The following is a 6,000-nucleotide window of genomic DNA, read 5'->3' as shown; positions in this document are numbered from 1 at the left end:
GTGAATGCATCTAGCTAGTTTAGCCTACTCAAACAAAGAGGGATGCTATGTTCTGACTGTACACTGTACTGGATGATTGTAGCGGGTTAACTAACACGTTATTTCTAGTATTTTGACTTTGACATGACAACGATGTAGGCTGTGTGTAGTGGTTAGCGGTCATGATATGAAGCTTTGGCTTGGAAAGATTTTTTCGCCTGGATACAGACAGCTGATGTGTTGTGCACTGAAGTCCACAAGTGAAGGGAAAAGGTGAGAGGAGGAGAGTGTGTAGATAGCTGCGAGAGTCAAATATATATACAACGAGCAAAGTGATCATGCTGTTTTTTGTGGCTGCTATGAAAGTGAATTGTGTTTGAGTGTGATCAGGGGTGTATTCATTCTGCCGATTCTGTTGAAAAACGTTTCATAAATGGAAGCAAAGGAACGAAACGGGGATAAACATACCTGAATTTCTCCAATAGAAACTCTAATTTGCAACTGTTGGACTAATGGACCCTAGATGAGCTAGATGCTGGCAAGAGTGTGCAATGCGGTATTGAATGTGTCACTGTCTGTCACCTTGATTAATCAAAATTCTCTGGACATTTGCACGTACGTTTCATTCATAGGCTAGGTTGTAGCAACCTCATGATAGGCATAGGTAAAGGGAAATCTAGAGTATAGTAGTCATGTAGTAGCCTAAACCTATCAATGTTACACTGAGTAGGGTGAGTGGAATATGAATGACAATCATCCAATATGCTGTAATAGGAATAAGGCCATGCTCATACCAGTGGAGGCTGCTGAGGGGAGGACGACTCATAATCATGTCTAGAACAGAGCAAATGGAATGGCATCAAACACATGGTTTGATGCCATGTTGTACACATTGTATTTGATACCATTCCACTTATTCTGCTCCAGTCATTACCACCAGTCTGTTCTCCCCAATTAAGGTGCCACCAACCTCCTGTGGCTCATATATTCTTTTCATTATCCTCCCTCACCATAAACCGCACTGACCACCACTGTTTCATAACCATCATTTACTCGATTTGTCAATGTTTTCATTGTCTTTTGTTTGGAGTGCTCTATGTGAGCAATGAGCATGTTTCTGGTTTCTCTGTCCTGATAATGAGAGGGGGAGGGGAAAGGAATTGAGGAGAGAGGGGCGGAGTTGGAAACTCACAGTGGTGAGATATTCTGTAGCAAAAGGTCATTTGTCATCCTATTAATTATGAAAAAAGTCCTATTACTAGGCTATTCAAAATCAAATACAAATTCCCTACTTTTGCTGGCCGACTATACTCTGTAAGCTGCCCTGCACAATCAACGAACCAAAAGCATCACTTAGGCATATATGTTCCCAGACTAAAGGATAGAAAGTTTGGAGCGTAGCATAAGATAACCAGTCCTTCTAGGATGCATTTGATTTGTGTTTTTTATTTTTATTTCATCTTTATTTAACTATGCAAGCCAGTTAATTGTAGTTAACACTACAGTTGTCTGTAGTGACAACTCTAGCACTGAGATGCAGTGCCTTAGACCGCAGCGCCACTCGAGAGCATTATAATACAGTCCACACTCAAAGGCAATTACTACAGTTTGTTTAATTTTGGAGTATAGGCTAGTCCAATGATGTTTCAAAGACATCTTAAATCAGCTGTTTTTCTGCTGTGCGTAATATTCAGTAGGCTATGTATTGTATAACAGCACAATGACTATTTTGATTCCATTTTATTTGGGCTCATACTCATACTGGGGTGGCAGGTAGCCCAGTGGTTAGAGCGTTGGACTAATAACCCGAAAGGTTGCAAGATCGAATCCACGAGCTGACAAGGTAAAAATCTGTTGTTCTGCCCCTGAACAAGGCAGTTAATCCACTGTTCCTAAGACATCATTGTAAATAAGAATTTGTTCTTAACTGACATTCCAAGTTACATAAAGATAAAATATAGGCCTATGCATCTACATAAGCTCTAATATGTGTATAGTGTTCTACATATAGTGTCTTAAATGCTTTGAATTAATCATCGCCATAGAAAGCGCTGACCATTTCTATGTGTCTTTGAAACAAGATTGACTGTGTGTGTGTGTGTGTGATGAGATTTCCTCATACTTCATTGGCCCATCAGTTCCAGGAAGTCTAGAGCTAGAGAAAAACAGTTCCTCTCCCCTTTGTGTGAAACATTCCAACACACATGGGTCATCATTCCAACAGGCAAACACACGTCCTGTGGAGGTCACAAAATTTCGTCAGCCGGTGATTGTCAAGCAAATAACTGTCAGTCTCACGGTAATTGACCGTTAATTAACCAACACATTTAACATCTCCTGGCTTTCACACATGGCCTGTCCTTATGTTGGGTCCTGATCTGGCTATGCCAAATGGCTGTGGGCTACACTAGTTAATTTAGCAGACAAGATTTGCTTAGAATTCCGTGGCATTATTAAAAATTTTATAGTCTGAAAAATACAATTGAACAAAGCTAAATAAAATAAAAAGGATATTTTCTCCAAACGATTTGAGGAAGTGCGCACATGCAGCTTTTCTGGCTATTCGATGTTGAGTGGTTAACAAAGAAATGGGTACTCCTATATGCTTCATTTGGAGTTATTAATATAATTTTAGTAATACAAACGTTGGGCTATATGTTTAGATGTTTAATACATTGCAAGGCTGCATGATGCGACTCTAATACATTGAAAGGCATCAGCTCTGCTTAGTTGTTTTTGCACAGGCTGTACACACTTCAGCAGTCTCTCTTTCACAATTTGACAAGCACTTGATAATGCCTTGAATTTCCCGGCGGCATCCCCTTTGTGTGGCCGTAATGCCCCCTAAAACAATCCATGGCTTATGCAGCCATTGGCCGTTGTGCCCTCAGTGCTGCGTTGTGCCCTTCTCCTGAGTGCTGCGTTGTGCCCTTCTCCTGAGTGCTGCGTTGTGCCCTTCTCCTGAGTGCTGCGTTGTGTCCTTCTCCTGAGTGCTGCGTTGTGCCCTTCTCCTGAGTGCTGCGTTGTGCCCTTCTCCTGAGTGCTGCGTTGTGTCCTTCTCCTGAGTGCTGCGTTGTGCCCTTCTCCTGAGTGCTGCGTTGTGCCCTTCTCCTGAGTGCTGCGTTGTGCCCTGCTCCTGAGTGCTGCGTTGTACCCTTGGCCCGGAGTGCTGCGTTGTGCCCTTCTCCTGAGTGCTGCATGCTCAGAAGCACCTCTCACTCACATGGTTCTCCATTATGTGATCGGGTCTTTCTCACAGGCTACAAGTGAAGGCAGACACATCGGGGACGCAACTGCGCGTGTCCTTATCCAATTCCGAGGTGCATATTGAAGATATTGGAAGAACTGTCCACATTTACTTTTCGTCACATAAGATGAGTAGGCCCAACGAACAGCAAAAGCACTAGCCTTTGTCAATCTACTATCCCCCATATTTCTATGCGAGAAATAAATATTCCAAACTTAGTCTGGGATAGTTGTGCAATAGATCCGAAATTAATACAACTACTAGCATCAAAAAAATATTTTACGCAATGTGGCTTACGCAACAGATCAGAATGTTTAGCTTTAAATGTTGATAAACTATTATTACGCTATTTCTTCACATTATAAGTGCAGAAATACGCACACGGCAGTAGGCTATAAGCACAAATGTTCCATTAGCAGAAAAAAACAACACAATCCAATTATGCATGTGAGACTTTTATTATAAAGGTGCATTTATCTTCCCCAAACTTGAAACTCACACGTTGCTTATGTATGCCAGTTAGGCTCTACACCCCTTGTAAAGAGGATTCATGTGCTTCATTTTAAGAAGCTATTTGTGATACAAGCCTTGGGCTATGGGCTAGGCTACATGAGGTGTGCGACTACGATTAGAAAAAGTCACACAAAAAAGCATTGTTTCTTGCCTTACGCTGGGCATCATTCACAAGAGATAATATATAATTCACAAGTGATAGGCTAATATTGTCACCCATCAGACTATTCTTGATTTAAGGCCAGGCACCACAAACTAAAATTTTGATTTTGCTTCCATCTGTCAATTTTCAGATTTTGGGATATTTTTGCAACTATAACTTCCATACTTTCAACAAATGTACAAATAAATTGGCAATAATGTATATAAATATTTGATTTGTATCATTTTTTTACCAACTCCGTCAACTACACCTACCATTAATGTTGTTCTTGTTAGCATGTTTATTTATTTCACCTTTATTTAACCAGGTAGGCCAGTTGAAAACATGTTCTCATTTACAACTACGACCTGGCCAAGATAAAGCAAAGCAGTGCGACACAATTAGAGTTACACAAGGAATAAGCAAACATACAGTCAATAATACAATAGAAAAAGTCTATATACAGTGTGTGCAAATGTTGTAAGATTAGGGAGGTAAGGCAATAAAAAGGCCATAGTGGCGAAATAATTACAATTTAGCATTTATCACTGGAGTGATAGATGTGCAGAAGATGAAAGTGCAAGTAGAGATACTGGGGTGCAAAGGAGAAGACAAAAAACAACATGGTGATGAGGTAGTTGGGTGGGATATTTACCGATGGGCTGAGTACAGGTGCAATGATCGGTAAGCTGCTCTGACAGCTGATGCTTAAAGCCAGTGAGGATGATATAAGACTCCAGCTTCAGTGATTTTTGCAATTTGTTCCAGTCATTGGCAGCGGAGAACTGGAAGTAAAGGCGGCCAAAGGAGGAGTTGGCTTTGGGGATGAAATATACCCACGTGCTACGGGTGCGTGCTGCTATGGTGACCAGTGAGCTGAGATAAGGCGGGGCTTTACCTAGCAAAGACTTATAGATGACCTGGAGCCAGTGAGTATGGCGCTGAATATGAAGCGAGGGCCAGCCAACGAGAGCATACAGGTTGCAGTGGTGGGTAGTATATGGGGCTTTGGTAACAAAACGGATGGCACTGTGATAGACTACATACAATTTGAATAGAATAGTCAGTTTTACGAGGGTATGTTTGGCAGCATGAGTGAAGGATGCTTTGTTGTGTAATAGGAAGCCGATTCTAGATTTAATTTTGGATTGGAGATGCTTAGTGTGAGTCTGGAAGGAGAGTTTATAGTCTAACCAGACACCTAGGTATTTGTAGTTGTCCACATATTCTAAATCAGAACCGTCCAGAGTAGTGATGCTAGACGGGCAGGCGGGTGCAGGCAGCGATCGATTGAAGAGCATGCATTTAGTTTTACTTCATTTAAGAGCAGTTCGAGGCCACGGAAGGAGTGTTGTATGGCATTGAAGCTCGTCTGGAAGTTTGTTAATACAGTTACCAAAGAAGGGCCAGAAGTATACAGAATGGTGTCGTCTGCGTAGAGGTGGATCAGAGAATCACCAGCAGCAAGAGCGACATCATTGATGAATACAGAAAAAAAGAGTCGGCCCGAGAATTGAACCCTGTGGCACCCCCATAGAGACTGCCAGAAGACCGGACAACAGGCCCTCCGATTTGACACACTGAACTCTATCTGAGAAGTAGTTGGTGAACCAGGTGAGGCAGTCATTTGAGAAACCAAGGCTGTTGAGTCTGCAGATAAGAATGCAGTGATTGACAGAGTCGAAAGCCTTGGCCAGGTCGATGAAGACGGCTGCAATGTATTGTCTTTTATTGATGGCGGTTATGATATTGTTCAGGACATGTTTCATGTAGAACTTCAATCGCTATTTTTAAAACTCATGTTGAATCATATATCATTCAAATATCATTCAAAAGCTTGTTTTTCACAGCATATTGTTAGCTAGTCCATACATATCCTTTGTAGACGTGGTGCTTTGTGTTGAAAGATGAATAATTCCCTAACATCCGATTGGTTATGGGCATTTAAAGGCCTTTTCCGGCAACCTGAATTGTTTAAAGGCCTCAAGTGCCGCACTTCCTTGTTTGAAAATATATCTTGCAAGAATCCATATATAGAGACAAAATGAGAAAATCTAGAAGAATATACCTGCAGTACATAAATAAAAATAGGCGATCTCAGTTAACAAATGCGAGAAAA

Source organism: Oncorhynchus tshawytscha, linkage group LG16 (genome assembly GCF_018296145.1).
Source record: "Oncorhynchus tshawytscha isolate Ot180627B linkage group LG16, Otsh_v2.0, whole genome shotgun sequence".
Lineage (NCBI taxonomy): Eukaryota > Metazoa > Chordata > Actinopteri > Salmoniformes > Salmonidae > Oncorhynchus > Oncorhynchus tshawytscha.
Note: the sequence above shows the minus strand (reverse complement) of the source record.